At 47.2% G+C, this 16,695-nt stretch overlaps 1 long non-coding RNA gene across 1 annotated transcript in view; it reads left to right on the top strand.

Moving 5' to 3' along the window:
- Positions 1–16,695, top strand: part of LOC149857499 (uncharacterized) — a 50,368-nt gene that overhangs the window by 19,910 nt on the left and 13,763 nt on the right. Inside the window, exon 2 of the long non-coding RNA XR_016444178.1 lies at positions 1,956–2,105. This is a non-coding gene — a long non-coding RNA (uncharacterized LOC149857499). The remainder of the gene's footprint in view (positions 1–1,955; positions 2,106–16,695) is intronic.

Genomic DNA, 16,695 nt, shown 5'->3' on the forward strand with positions numbered 1-16,695 from the left:
TATATATAAAAAAAATCCTTCGGATTATGCCAACCAAGGAATTCTGGGGTCTACATTGAAAAGTCTGTTCTTATTATATTTCCAGGTCGGTGAGTTTGGGATAAACGTAAATACACTCAAACGATGCTCTGAATTTCTTAACACTAGCTATTTATACTAAAGGGAAAATGAGGTATGGGCAACATTTGAGAGAAATGGGAACAAATTGGGTTTGGGCCCTGACCCTGAAGATACTTAACTTGCAAAAGTAACTTTATGGAATGAGTAATCCCATGACTGGTAGGTATTAGTCATATGCAAAAGTGTTTATAAGATTTGAGCCATAAGATTTGAAGGATTTTACCTCAGGAACCTCATTTGGGGCCTGCAGAGTGCTATGCACGTTTTCAGTGCTATGCAAAATAACAACAAAATTCAATTACTTAAAACCTACCCATCACGTATTTCAGTTCATTTCATAAGCATTAATTAATTACATCTGACATCCCACCCTTTACTTAGGTTTGGTAGTTACTCTACAACAGTGGCTCCCAACCTCAGGGCACAACCCAAATCCGGGTTGCAGGGGGTCCACCCCTCATGCCTGAGGGCTCTCCCAGTGCACGGTCCACATGGCTCTTACTGCCATTGCCCCCTATGATCCCAGCCTGGCCTAGGCACTGCTGTTGCCACCAGGCATGAGTGAGTTGGCAGCAGGGACAGGGGTAGGGACAGAGATCATGACCCGGGTCTAGGGTTGCAGCAAAAAAAGGTTGGCAGCCACTGCTGCATAGTCATGGTCATTGTATAGATATGGAAACTGGGGCTAGATTCCCAAGGGGCGCACCTAGATGAGACACTTACTGCAGAATTGCCTAACTAGCTCCATAGTAAAGTGTCACCAGTCCACATGTGCAGAGCTATTAAGCTGGAGTAAACTAATTACTGGATGCTTATCTTGCTGGGATCCTATGACCCCAGCTGACTTCCTGCCCTTTGGGCAGGGGGCTGAACTCGATGATCTCCCAAGGTCCCTTCCAGCCCTAATGTCTATGAAATCTATGAAATCTATGAAATTAACTCTGTCATAGGTCAGTACAGGGCTTTTCAACATTTTTTAATAAGTGTACCCCCAGGGGAGGGGGGTGGTGAGCAGCCAGATGTGGAGCAGGGGGTGGGGTATTAAGCAGCCAGACGTGGAGTGCATGGAGTGAGGGGATGGCGAGCCACTGGAGTCAAGCAGCCAGACGCAAAGCATGGGGGAGGGGGTGGTAAGTGGCCAGATGTGGAGCATGGGCGGGCTGGCGAGCAGCCGGAAGTGGAGTGCAGTGGTGGGTGGGGGGTGGCAAGTGGCTGGATGCGGAGCATGGTGCTGGTGTGGCGAGTGCCCACACACAGAGTGTGGTGGGGGGTGATAAGAAGCCATATGTGGAGCATGGCATTGGCGAGCAGCGGAGCAGCAGCAGCGCAGCATCTGTGTGACCCTGTTCTCATCCTGTCCCATTCCTGCTCCTTTGAGGCAGCAGTGCAGGGTGGCAGTGCTCCTTTCCCACGTACCCCCTGGGACTTTTCAAACTACCCCTTGTTTACAACCGCTGGGTTAATATTGCCAGATAGAAGTACTATCCTATGGCCTAGTTATTTACTCCAGCACTTCACACATGTAGATGCTGATGGGCCTGGCTGGGGGATGAGGTTGCTTCAGTGAAGGGGCTGTCTGCTGGCTAGCCCCACATTGAAGCACCTTCATGTCCCAGCCAGCCCCTCTGCAGCATATTGAGCCAAGTTGGAGCAGCCCAAAGCTGGCTGGCAGACTGATCCCCAGTACCCCCTACCAGCTGGAGCTGGTCTGACCTGGCTCAATGTGCTTCAGTCCTGGGCACACATATAAATGCTGCACCTGGGAGCAATGAATTGGGCTGGGCTCAAGGAGTCAGGTGCCCAGGTAGTCTTTTCTTCTGTTCTCCCTGTTCCAGGCCACAGTCCTAGGTGCGAAGAATGCATCAAGGAAGCGAACCGACTCCAACAGTGGCATTACCAAGAGGGCTTCAGATTCCTCGACCACAGTTCACACTTCAGGGAGAGAGGACTCCTGGGAAGGGATGGCATCCACCTCACATGGGAAGGTAAGTCCCTGTTCTCAGCCAGGGTGGCCAATCTTCTGGACAGGGCTTTAAACTAAGATTTCTGAGGGATGGGGATACACTAACTCAAACATGCCCAGGAACTGACATAAAAGAAAGCTCCATAGATAGGGATACCCCGAGAGCCACTCTTGTGGGAGCTGAGGGAATAGTTGTCCTTCAGTGTGACAGGAAGTCAAGGGCCTCAAAAGGAAAACTCAGGTGCCTGTACACTAATGCTAGGAGCGTGGGCAACAAGCAGGAGGAGCTAGCCCTCCTACTGTCAAGTCAGCATTATGATCTAATAGAGATTACAGAGACCTGGTGGGACTCCTGACACAACTGCAGGATAGCCATGGAGGGCTACACCCTGCATATAAGGGACTGAGTGGGGAAGAAAGGTGGCGGTGTAGGTCTCTACGTGAAGGAGCAGTACTCCTCCTTAAAGGCCGACATCAGTGCCAAAGAGGACGGCTTGAAACCCTCTGGAGAAAAGGTAACAAAAGGTCTGGGAAGCCCTTGTGGCTAAACAAGGATATCATGGTCCTCTTAAGAAAGAAGAAAGCAGCATACAAACAATGGAAGCTTGGGGCATGTCCCAAGAAGGACTGTACAACAGTGACCCACACTTGTAGGGAACAGATTCGAAGGGCTAAGGAGGCAACTGAACTAAAATTAGCAATGGGAGTCAAGAACAACAAGAAGTCCTTCTTTAGGTATGTAGGGAACAGGAGGAAAACAAATGGGAGTGTGGGGCCAACTGGCACTCAGGAGAAAACTGAATTCCTGAATGACTCCTTTGCTTTGGTCTTTCACTGGGCCAAGGGCAAAATCATGCCAGAGTGGGTACAGAACGAGCAACATCGGAATGACTTCCTTCCTACTATTACCATAGAACTGGTGTGTGATTATTTGAAAAAAATTAGACATATGTAAGATAGCAGGACCAGATGAACTTCATCTGAGGGTGCTGAAGGAGCTGGCCGAAGTCATCGCAGAACTGCTGGCAAAAATTTTCCAAAACTAGTGGCACTCCAGAGAGGTCTCTGAGGACTGGAAGAGGTTACCTGCCCCCCAGGTAACTATAGGTCAGTCACCCTAATTTCTATCCCAGGGAAGTTCCTGGAAATATTCATCAAGGAGTCTATATGCGATAGGCTTGCAGAAGGTAGAATTCTGAATGACGGCCAGCATGACTTTGTGGTGGGCAGGGCTTGTCTTGCCAATCTCATCTCCTTTTACAATCAGGTAACTCACCACCTGGATAAGGGAGAAGAGGTTGACATTGTATACCTTGACTTCCAAAAGGCCTTTGATTTAGTATCCTACAATGTTCTCATGAGAAAATTGGAGGACTGGGGGCTTAATTGTGAGACAGTCAGGTGGGTAGGGAGCTGGCTGCAGGGTAGGACCCAGAGAGTTCTAATGAACGGATCTGTGTTGTCCTGGCAAGAAGTGGCCAGTGGTGTCCCTTGGGGGTCAGTGCTTGGTTCAACGATTTTCAATATCTTATCAATGATTTGGACTCAGTGGTGAAGAGCTCACTGGCCAAGTTCATGGACAAAACCAAGTTATGGGAAAGCATGGTAACACCTGAAGATAGGCTGCAGATATAGGCTGACCTAGACAATGTAGCAAAATGGGCAGATTGGAATCAAATGAAATTCAATGTTGAGAACTGTAAAGTGCTCCACCTGGGGACAACCCCCCCCCATATACCTACATGCATGGCAACGCCAAGCTGACCAGCACCACAAATGAAAGGGACCTGGGGTAATAATAGACTACAGTATGAACATGAGCCAGCAGTGTGATGCTGTAGCTAACAGGACAAATAATACTCCAGCATGCATCGATCGATGCATCTGCAGCAGAACTAGCAAAACTAGATTTTTCCATTCTACTCAGCATTGGTGAGACCGCAGCTGGAGTACTGCATCCAGTACTGGGTGCCACACTTCAGCAAGGACATGGTAAAGCTCAAGGAAGTCCAGAGAAGGGCCACCTGTATGATGAGAGACTTGCACAGCAAGCCATACGAGGAAAGGATGAGGGACCAAGGGACTCTTCAGCCTGAAAAGAGGGGACTTGATAGCAGCTTACTACTACATCGGGCATACATCAAGGGCTTGGTGAACAACTGTTCACTCGGGCACCCTTGCAGAAAACTAGGAATAATGGCCACAGACTCCTGAAAGACCATTTCAGGCTCAACATTAGGAAAAACTTCTTCACAGTTGGTGTGTCCAGACTGTGGAATAAGCTCCTTCCAGAGGTGGTGCAATCACCTACCCTGGAAATCTTCAAAAGGAGACTAGACAGTCACCTTGCTGGGGTCACCTGACTCCCAGGTGTCTTTCCTGCCTGGAGCAAGGGGACTGGACCCGATGATCCCCCGAGGTCCCTTCCAGCCTCGCAATCTATGAATCTATGAACTCCGGTGCAAACTGTACCAGAGTTCATTGCATCACATTAATATTAATGTGTAGACATTCCCAAGGAGAGATTGAATTAGGTGCTGGAGGGTGCATCTACACCTGCCCCTACAGCCCCATTGTAACTGTGCCATCATTTTGTATTTCCTTTTGGAAGTACTAAATGATGGCACAGTAATAGGCATTACCATTACTGTGCCTTGCTGACGGCGCACGCTTCTTTTTAGCCGCTACAACACCTTAGTGATGCACTATAGCAAGGGAGCACGTCACTATGGTGACATAGCTGCAGCACCACAGTTTGTTCCTGCCTGTGCTACATCACTGTAGCATATTCCTACAGCAATGTAGTGCCTCATGTAGACGTGCTTTACATGGAAGGCATCCTGCCACCTACTAGAATTCACAACTGTATGCTGTAGATCCCCATACAAATTCAACAGTGCATGTGAAGAGTCAACATGCTGAGTGGGTAACTGCCATAGCTAGCCAACAAGAAAGCTTAAGGCAAAGAGTGTAGCTTAGGCTGCACCCCTCAAAGATACTAGGCCAGATGAAAGCATCTGTTTCTATTTGAGCGTGAACATGGTTTGGAGCTAGGCACTTAAACCAGGGCACTCCTTTCGTCCCAAAGTTTAAGATAACTAGCGGTGGTAATGTTATCACCTGCCCTTATACCTGGGAAAGCCAGACTTACCCATCTTCAAATCTCACCTCTGTTTTTTCCACATCTTTAAGAAGTAGCTTCATTAGCATATCCTAACTATAGGCTATGCTACTGTTCTGGGAATCCCCTGATACGTGGGCATGAACTCAGCACCTACTGGCTTGGTACCATCAGGAGTTAGGCAGTTGTGTGCTTGCCAGTGACAGAAATGTAGATACCCAGAGGACTTCACCACTGGAAAGCTCAGTGTTTAGGCATGTTGCCTGGCCACAGGGTTAGACAGCAGCTGATCAGGGATTCTGTGACTGCCCCAGGTGCCTACATTTTGGTTTTAGATACCTAGAGAGGCAGTTAGGTGACAAAGCCTCCTTTGTGAATTGAGCTGGGGGACAAGTGACTTTTCAAAGGTCCCATAGTAAATCAGTGGCAAAGATTAAAGTTGTATCAGAAATCTTGGGGGTGGGGATGCCCTTGCTGGGTGCAGTTGCTAGCTATTTTTCTACCTCATTCTTTTTTTATTCAGCCTGTATTTTTTCTGCTGCTATTGTATGCTTTTCCCCTGACACTAAAACAGTGAGAGCTCATGAAATGCAGTTTTAATAACCAGCTCAGATTTCTGTAAAGGAAAATAAATAAATATAATGCTCAAAAGCCTAAATAACATATTTAAAAATAAAGCCTATTGCAGAAGATTCCAGAACACTCATTTTTTTGTGTTTTAAACAAAGCCTCCATTTTCAGGAATGGAGATATTTTTCTAATTGAAACGATATCCCAGAGGATTGTCTTTTTTGCTTTTATAGTGCATAAACAAATCGTTTTTGTAATTTGCCACCTTCCAGTACTTACAATTACCTTGAATTGTTTACTTACAAGCTGCAGTGAAGTATTTTATAAGAGGGGTATTCCCTGACAGGCATTTAAGTCTGAATATACTCCAAAATTTTGAAGTTCCTCTGATTGTCTGAATAGGGCAAAGATAGATTCTTTCATCACTGAAAAGGCCTATTCAGCCAGGACCCAAAGCACACAAGAGCATTTCCAAGTCAAGAATATTTTTAATTGGTTCCATTTCAAGGATTGGGCTTCACAGCTTTTGAAAGATTCTTAATTCTTATTAATTTTCCTGCTAGCTGGCATGGCCTTCTTTTGATGTGCAAATTTGAAATTATTTTTTCCCCTCAGCACAGATAAAAATCTTTGGGAAATGAATATAATATCTGTAAATGGCTGGACAAGTGGGGAGGGAGGGAGAGAATAGTGGGGGAGAGAAAAAAAGGAAGTGTGGGGGAGGAGACAACCAGAAAGCAGGCGTCAAAGTGGTGTGAGGAAACCCACTGACTAGTTTAGAAGCATATGGAAGATAGCTAAATTCCCTTGTGCCCCTCTGCTTCCGTTAGGAAAGACTCTGCTTTTGTGTGGAAATACTCCCCGTTGCAACAGGAGAGGTGATACACAAAAAAGAAGCTATACTTCATGCAACAGCTGTGTCCTGTTGATCAGGAGACCAAGAATTTCATGAACACGGTAGCCAATGGGCAAATATGAACTGCCCCTTTCCTCCCAGTGACTCATGCAGAGGTGTAACAGGGCAGCTCTGTGCCCTGGTCATTTGTGGCATATGGGATGCTACTGGCAGTGGCTTTTTTTGCAGTGCCTAGGAGTGCTGTCCTGGTCATGCCCCCTTCAGTTATCTACTTGGCAGCTGTGTATAGCTGTCTAGAAAGAATGGGAGAGACAGTATAGGAGATAAAAGGTAAAACTAGTGGGGAAGTGATCATTACTTCCCTCCACTGGACAGAATCAGACCTGCTCAGCTATACTGAACAAAGCACAGCTAGGCTAACAGCCAGTGGAGAGTCATTTTGGCCTGAAGGAAAAAAATGTTTTTTTGGATCACCATTTCCTATGGCCAGATCTATATGAGGAGCACCTTACTGGTACACTGTGCTGGGAAAGTGCTTCAGGCTTAACCAGGAATGTTGTGCTTTGATCTATATAGCATATTTCATAACCTCAAACAAAACAAGCTACACTGAGAAAAGTATAGCTTTCCTGGTATACCTGAACTTGCACTAAGGGCTTCTGCAAACACTTTTCTGTTGGGAAAGCATAACAGTCCTACACGCTCCAGCCCATTAGAGCTATACCAGTAGAAGTCTGAGCAGAAGGTGTAGCCTACATTTCTTTCCCTGCAGGTGCAAGGAAGAACAGTTTTTTCAGTGACAAACCAGATCTTTTCAATCTTGCCAGTCACCCCAGGTGGGTTGGAGGATGGCTAACCTACCACCACCACCATAATTATCTCCGTCAGGCAATCACTCCACTCTATCGTTCTTCAAGAAATTAGCATAATGAAGGAAACCAAGCAATAACATTTACAATGAAAATAAATGCATAACTGCCCCTTTTCTACCCTGCATACATACCAACTGTTGGCATCACTACACAAAAGCCAAAGAGAGAAGGAACTCAGAGTGGTGCATCTTCTCTCCCTTCCCCAAGAGAAGCAAAGCAAGTTCAGGGTCTGTCAGAGAATGAACATTTTCACATACCAGGAGAGAAGAGTAAGACCAAGGTGCAGCATAGCTCTGGAAATTCTTAAAAGAGTATAAACCTCTTCCTCTGAGGCCATTCCTCTATAAGTCAGGCTCAGCCCAGTTCTGACTGTGACAGGCAACGAGATCTTTCAAGAACTTAAATGACCATGACTTCAGCTTGCATTGTCAAAGACACTGGGGCCCTACAACAAATCTGCCCAAGTGCAACTTCCTGGAAACCTCTAGAAATTGACTTCAGTCCCATCTGCAACCATGGCATCAGGCCATATTTTTTCAGGGAACTCACAGTCCTCAGAAAGAAAGTCTCCATATACAGTCCCATGGGCTTCTAAAAGGCAAAAAATACACAGAAACACTGGGCTTCCAAACTAATCAAAACACTAGCAGATGCTTTGCCTCAGATCAGCCATCCAGAAACATCTGCCTACAGTTAACGTCTTCATATCACCTTGAATCTGGAGCAGCAGCCTCACAGAGACCCCATATGGTCTCCTGGAAAAAACATTGCCTAATGTTGTGAACTCACAAAGACATAAGGACACAAACCAAACCTACCTGTGCCAATAAATTCACACTCCACCCTTGCACAGCCCCTTTCTGAGGAAATCACTTAACTTACATCCCTTAGGTCAGCCACTCACATGAGGTTTCATAGTTTCATAATTGGTAGGGTTGGAAGGGACCTAATCAGACCATCAAGTGCAACCCCCTGCCATGGCAGGAAAGAGTACTGGGATCAAACGACCCCAGCTAGGTGAATGTCTAGCCTCCTTTTAAAGACCCCCAGGATAGGAGTGTGCACCACTTCCTTTGGAAGTTGCTTCTAGCTCCTGGTCACCCAGACTGTGAAGTCGTGCCTCCTGATGTCTAGCCTGAATCTACTCTCAGTCAACTTATGGCCATTATTCCTTGTTTTTCCTAGTAGCGCTCGGGGGAACAGGGACTCTTCCATAGCCTGCTGGTCCCACTTGGCCAGTTTGTAGACAGCCACCAGATCCCCTCTCAGCCTTCTCTTGTAGAGGCTGAACAGGTTCAGGTCCTATAGCCTCTCCTCATAGGGCCTCCCCTGCTGCCTCCTGATAATGCGAGTGACCCTCCTCTGGACCCTGTCCATGTTGTCTACATCCCTCCTGAAGTGCGGCGCCCAGAACTGGATGCAGTACTCCAGCTGTGGCCTGACCAGTGTCACATAGAGGGGGTGGATCACCTCCTGGGACCTGCTTGTGATGTATCTGTGGATGCATGACAAGGTGCGGTTGGTCTTCCTGATTGTGTCCCCACACTGTCAGCCCATGTTCATCTTGGAATTGATAGTGACTCCGAGATCCGTTTCTGCCTCTGCACTGGCAAGAAGTGAGTTCCCCAGCCTGTAGGTATGCTGCTGGTTCTTCCTCCCCAGGTGCACCACTTTGCACTTGTCAGTGCTGAAACCCATCCTGTTCTCATCCACCCACCTCTGTAACCTGTCCAGATCTAGTTGTAGCCTGTCCCTGTCTTCTAGCATGCCAACTTCTCCCCACATCCTAGTGTCATCCTCAATTTTGAACAGGGTGCTTTTCACCCCCTCGTCCAAGTCACTGATGAAGATGTTGAACAGTGCGGGCCCGAGGACCGAGCCCTGGGGAACCCCACTGCCCACATCCCTCCAGGTTGAAAATGACCCATCCATCATCACTCTGAGCATTGATAAACAGATAACAATGACATCAGAAATGAACATTCCCCATACCTGGTCTATAACCAACTAGGTTAGTGTGACTGATCCACAGCTGGATCAGCTAGATGGACTATCTTCCAGAAGTTTCCAGAACCAAGGTTCCTCAAACGTGCCCACATAAGTTTTCCAAACTGCACTGGGGCCATTGGTGGCATGTGTGCCCAGAACACTAGGGCTCTGAGTACATTAACTGCAAAGGACACCTCTCTGTGCTGCAGGGTGTTAAGGACCAGTGATGGTGATTCATACTTGATTACCAGGTGGCCAGACAAATCTACAGTGATAGAATGTATTTGCCCATAGTGTTTCCAGTATTGTGCTGGAAGGAGTGACAATTTCTTTCCCCTACGACAGGTTTCCCTCACTTTATGCTGTACATGCATTCCTGGAAAATGGTGCATAGCTCAAATTTGGGTAAAAGGAACCCACTTTACAATGTAACCAACAGGGATACATTCCAAGACTTTGACTGTACTGACCCCCAGACCCATTTTTACCACTTTTACGAGACAATTTTGGTACTCACCAACAGCAGACAGTACACACAAGCACAGGGTGGTGGTGAATGTTACCATAATGAGGATGGCAACTCCAGAAACATGTCGCAGACCATGAGTGAGAACAGAGCCACACAAGAAACTATATTTTGGTGCACATCACTCCCATAATGCACTGTACAAAGCAACTGACTGTGGGCTTCCACCACATCGATCGCACGAGAGTGAATTTACCTTCCGTATAACAATTTTTGGGTATAAAAAGGGTCACTGTATAAGAGCGAATTTGCACATACAGAACCCTCATAAAGCGAGGGAAACCTGCATTAGGACTCTAGCCTATCCACTCCTTTACTTGGCTCATAAAACCCACCTGAAGGCTAGAAAAGAATTGTACAGATACCAGTTAAGCAGCTGCTCAATGACAATGGAATGTGCCTTTGGGCACATGATCTACAGAGGCAACCAAAGTCTTGATTCCTCTTTAGTATAAGAGCCAGGCTGCAAAAATCCCTATCTTGTAAATATCAGTAGTTCAGCCCTAGAAATGGGTGCATTTAAGAATTGGGCACATGTCAGGGGGCTTTTTTGTGCATTCCTCAGCTGTGCCCAGATTGAAATGCTTTTTTCCTCAGTCACTGAAACTTTCTGCTGTTTGATACCTGCTGCACAGGCCAAACTCTAGAGGATGACCTAGTATGGAAAGGTTAATATTGCTCTGAAACAGGAGGAGGGGCAACCAAAAACTTACCCCTACACATACAACAGTACCCCCTACCCCTGACTTTCCCCTCTGATTAGTCCTTCTGTGTTGGACACATGACAGTAGCAACAGTACATGGCAAGTAATCCCATTTGTTAGGTTAGCCCTTTTGTTTATACATTTGCTGGTGGTACTGATAATGTATGCTCAATAATGCCTGCTGGGGAGGAAAGTAGTAGCATTTTCTGGGAACTTCCACACATGCACAAACTCTTTACTACTTACTTACAAGCTTTGCTACTGTCGGGACATTCCGCGCTTAAATACATTGGGTATAATGAATGCACTGACAAATCTGAAAGGGCTTGATACAAAAGAGGAAATGCTTGGAAGCACTTTGGAGGATTGGACTAGCATTCCAAAGGATCTTGACAGACTGGAGAATGGGTACTGGGCACCAGAATCAAAGCTAACAAACTCAGATGCAGGGTGCTCCATATAAGGCAGAAAAACTGAATGAAAAATGAGACATGATGAGACATGATTAGCTTGGCAATTGAGTTGCTGAGAAAAGTCTGGAGGTTTTTTGCTGGATCACAGACTCAACGTGAACCCACAGTGTGATGCAGTCACCAGAAAATGAATGCAATCTTGGACTGCTTTAGCAGAAATATAGTATGCAGTTGTGATACAACTACCCTACTCAGAGCTGATTGGGCCTCAGCTGGAGTATTGTGTGTATTACTAGGTTCCACCATTTAAGAAGAATATGGAAAAACTGGATAGGTACTAGAGGCAAGTGACAAAGATGATAATGGAGTTTGAAACAGGGTGGTCTGGCCCTTTCAGTGGTGCAGACAAACCCAAGGTAGTAGCCTAGCTGTAGAGCGATTAGCTGAACTTTAGAGCTGTGCAAAATTTTGCCACCAGTTTTGTTTCGGCACTGTTTCGACCTGTTTTACGGTCAAAACGCCAGAATTGACATGAAACAGATATGGTCAAAACAGACTCAAAACAAAACGAGGCAAGTCGAAACGGTTCTCGGTTTGGACGCTGTCTCACCATTTTGCCCATAGGCTATAATGGGGAAGGACAAAACAGCCTATAACTTTGTCATTTCTTGCCAGATTTGGATAATACTTGCAGAAATGGTAGCCCCTGCTGAGGTAATAAAGTGGGCCAAGTTTCAAGAAGATAGGTGCAGGGAGTTCTGAGAAACTGCACCCCAAAATCTTGAGAGCCAAACTTATGTCATGTATGTGTGTTAAGCCACAGTAGGGTCAAAACTACAGGAATGCTAGCCCCTGCTGAGGCCACAAATCTTGCCATGTTTCAGTGTTTCAAGGAGATAGGCTCAGGGGGGTTGGAAAAACTGCACTCCAAAATCCTGAAAGCAAAACTCATGTCACATGTATGTGTTAAGCCACAGCAGGGTCAAAACTGCAGGCTTGCTAGCCCCTGCTGAGGCCACAAAGCCTGCCAAGTTTCAAGGAGATAAGTATACGGGTTTAGAGGAAACTGCACCTCAAGCTGCAGACAAGCAAAACTCATGACATGGGTGACACTGTGTGTGATAAGGTGCAACAGGCTGAAAGCTGCAGGGATGGTAGCCCCTGCCATGGCCATGAAGCTGTCCAAGAGATAGGTACAGGAGGGTTCTGGGGCCCTGCACCTCTGGGTGCTGACAGACAAAACTCATGACATGGGTGCTTGTGCAACTGACTGTGTCTGTCTTGGGGCAGTTGATGGTCTGTATTGATTATTTCCTCTCCTTAGTTGTGGTTTTGTAGGTATTAATCCATGCTCGTTAACTCATTATGTAGTAAATAGGTACCATGTATTGAGCTGGTCCCTGAGTGAATCATGATTAATTGGTAACTGGTAACACAATAGCTTAGCAGCCAGTCCTGTAGTAGACATCATCGCCCCCCCGCCCCAAGATAGACACAGTCCCACAAGCACCCATGTCATGAGTTTTGCTTGTCCACAGCTTGAGGTACAGTTTCCCCCAAGCCCCTTCACTTATCTCCCTGAAACTTGGTAGGCCTTGTGGCCTCAGCAGGAGCCACCACCCCTGCAGTTTTCAGCCTGTTGCACCTTAACACACACAGTGTCACCCATGTCATGAGTTTTGCTTGTCCGCAGCTTGAGGTGTGGGAAGTGGGGGAAGAGGCGGGAGGGGGTTTGCGACCCTGAGAGAGAAAGAAGATAGATACACACAAACCCATACAATGGTCTGCAATGGTGGAGGAAGTGGGTCGAAGAAAATGTCTCAGTCCATATAGAGTCCCATTGCAGGGATCCTCTTCGGGTGGAGTGGGGTGGTCCATTGCTGAAGAATCCTCTTGAAGTGAAGTCCATCTGGTGCAGAGGAGGCATTCAGGCAGTCCATCTGGTGGAGTCGGACCAGCAGCAGTCCATCTGGGCCCCTCTGGGGCCGATCCAGCAGTGGTCCATCTGGTGGGGTTGGAGTACTGGCAGTGGCCCATGATGTGCTCCAAGTAGATGTTGCGGGACCAGCAGATGGTATCAGACACCATGAGGCAGCACATCAGTTTGGCATAGCAGCAGGAGACTACAAATCAAACATCCACAATACATAATTTAATTTCATTTTTTTTAATTGTCCTAATTTGGGTCTGTTTGTGTTGTGTATATAGAGGTGATTGCATAATTGCTCAAAATGAAGTCTTACTCTTATATATTGCTGGGGGTTATGGGTGGGTATGAGGTTTGTAGAGGGCTGTAAATGTGTGTGGGTATGTGTGGTTGTGGGTGGGTATGTGGGGTTTGTGGGGTGTGTAGAGGGGGAGGGGGGCTGGGGATATGGTATGTGGGGGATGGGTGTGGTGTGGGGGGATGTGTACATAGCAGGGAGTGGGGCTCCCTTCAGAGGCACACAGGTGTATGAAGGGGGGTTACATGTAGTGAGGAGCATGGGGTTTGTGGTGGGCATGTGGAAGGATATGGGTGGGTGTGGTGTTTGTGAAGTTTGTGATTGTGTGTGAGGGAGGGTGTGTTTGTGGGGTTTGCAGGGAAGAATTTGTGGGTATGGTAGGGTGTGTGTGTGGGAGCTCCCTGCACGCACCCCCCTGAGTCAGTTAGCACTACCCCTGCCATGCAACAGCCCAGAACCTTCTTGCCCTTCAGCCCCTCCCCACTGCAGCCAGCAACATTCAGCCACAGCATGCCCCACACATGCTGCAGACTCACCCTGGTTTCACATGCCCTGGGCTTTGTACATAGAAAGCCCTGGGGTGCCTGTGGCCAATTGGGTGGGTATACTGCTCTTTGCCAGTTGGTGCCATCAGCCAAGAATTCTCTTTTGGTATCTGTGGCTTAAGTGCTCTGAGGATGAGGGCAGGATGGATGGATGGTTCCTATTGATGTCCATTGCACCAAAGCCAATCTGTCCTGATGACAGGTACATCCCTGGCTCCACACACCTGAATAGGTCCAGGAATTCCCCAGGATCCTTTGGGTCCTTGCCTTGAGCCTGGGAGTGGCATGGTCCAGGACTTGGGTCTGAGCCAGGCCTGAACCAAGGCCTGCTCCCATCCTCCTCATGGTCCTCCTTGTCTTCTGCATCACTGTCACCATATGACTCAAGGTCTGCCCTGGTCAGTGATGAAGCAAGACTATATGGAGTCATCCTCCATGAGAATCTATGACAATTCTTCATAGGAAGAGCACAACAACCACCAACCTGAAACCTGGATGGTGTACAAGTCCAGTAGTACCAGCCTTCAGGACCTTTGCCTTGGACCAGCACTACTGTTCTAGTTGTGTTCAGAAGCTGCTGTTTCTGCTGCTGTCCATTCATAACTTCCTTGGTTTCAATGGCTTTACCATGGCCTGCTAAATTCTCTCCCCCACCCAGATGAACAGAAGATCAAGGATCTCTCTGTCCTACCTGCATAAGCATTTTGCAGACCTAGATATTCATTCTGAAGTCCTCATCTACCCTTTAGTTGGACAGAAGGGTTTGCACTGCTCTCAAAGTCAGATTTGCAGAGTAGTGGTGCAACAATAAGTGACAACAGTTTGTCTTTGCACCTTTTAAAAGTCAAGGTTACCTGCTTGGTCAGTGACCCAAGAGAAGTAGATTTGGGAGTATGGTGTGGAGCAGCCATTGGAAAAGGCATCTTTATTATGTTCCTCAGTATGGGGTGGACATATGTAACCTCAAATGTTTTACTCAGAAGCACATCAGTTATCCTTGTTTTATCCAGGGTTATTTTGATACAGTAAAACTGGCTCAGGTTCTATAGTGCTATGTATTGTCTGTCTGATACTTTGCATTGTCTGTTTGTCACAGAAACCATTTGGCCATACATCAGTTCTGCCAGATGCAATGATATCAAAACCTCAAGCTAATCCTTTATGCAGTAAATCGTTCACATAAACACTGAGGTGTCGCACCAGTGCTGCCCCTATTATAATAATAAAAAGCAGGCCACTCAAACCCTGCCTGAGAGAATGAACCAGGCACCAGACACTCTTGAGACATGGACCTCACAGAAGCCATGTTGATACTATGCTGATGGCTGTCAGATAAGAAAGTGAATAGAATCAGATAGAATTCTTCAGCCTCACACCATAATACCAGAGGAAGTGGAGACCTTCTTATCCTCACATGTTTTTATTTTGAGTAATGGTATAATATAGGCATGTCCAACTGCCAGACCTATATGTCCACAAGTAGAGGGTGCTCCTGCACTGAGCCACCCACCTCACTGTGCCCGACCACCTTCCAGGCTCCGAGTGCCTCCTTGGGGGTGCCTCATGTCTGGCCGACCCCCTTCCTGGACCACATCCGCTAGCCTTATGACCTCATTTACCTGGTCCAATGGAGGCCAGCACCTGTTGGCTGCCAGCCAACCAATTTGAAATGCATCACTGGTTGCTAGGCAGACTGGTACTCTCTAGCCCACTAGGGAGCCCGAGTCCCTCACCCAGGTATGTGATGCCAGTCACATAGACAGAGGCAGCAGGTTTCCTCCCTCCCTCAGGAATGTATCCAACTCAGGTTACCTAAAGAGATAGGGTAGGGTATGTACCTTCTGCAGGGCCCATACTAACCAAATTGTCACAGAGCAGAGTTTTTGGGAGAAACAGAGGTGGCCTTCTGCCACATCCACATGCAGCCCACAAGGGGTTAATTTGCAGCCCCTGAGCTTCTGCCTCTTATTGCTCTAGCTGTGGCAACAACTGAGGTCTCTAGACTCCCATTTCCTCCACTGCTTTCTGCTTCCTGACCTTTCTCAATGAGGCAGGCTGGTACAGTGCAACCCAGGGTGCAGGGAAAATCTGAGAGTGGCTGTGCACTAGTTGCAGCAGGGGAGCCCACAGCTCAGGAGCTCTAGGAGCACCCACATTCATGGTGCCAGAGTGTTGTGGGGGGAAGTGAGGGAGGCGCGTACAGCCTGGGACTCTCCGGGACCGTGCAGTGGTGTTCCCCTTCCACTTAGAAGTTGGGCAGCCCTGGTCTAACAGAAACCTAGACTACAGTGTGGTAGCTTGAGGACTGTGCTACAAAGTCAAGAAATGGAGGTTCAAACACCCTCTGGGTGAAAGGGGCCTGAAACCTGTCGTCTTCCTGCTAAAACTGTCCTCTCCCTGTTCTATTTTGTTGTCATTGGCATGGAGCTGGCCATAAAAGAGCCAAAGGCACCACAGACATAATGACAGAGCTCTGGGTTGCTCTTTAGGCAGCAGCAACTCTTTTCTGTGTCCTCAGACATGAGGTTGCCAGGTTGCTAAGGAGAGGGTGCCTTCTTCAGCCCGTAATCATCCAGACAAGGCTGCCTTTGTTTTGCTCTTAATATTACAAGCTTTCTCTCTTATTCAATGTAATTTGCCTGCATGTAATTGGAAGTGATGCAATGCAAAAGCTTTGTTTGCATTTCTATATGTCTGGCCAATTTTTACTGTCTTTGATGTGATCTGTGCCCAAGTAATTTCCCTTGGACCTCTTCGTACATGGAAAAAAAGTGCAATCATGTTCCATCAA

The sequence above is a fragment of the Crocodylus siamensis genome, chromosome 9, assembly GCF_052110815.1.
Source record: "Crocodylus siamensis isolate JL-2025a chromosome 9, ASM5211081v1, whole genome shotgun sequence".
Classification (NCBI taxonomy): domain Eukaryota; kingdom Metazoa; phylum Chordata; order Crocodylia; family Crocodylidae; genus Crocodylus; species Crocodylus siamensis.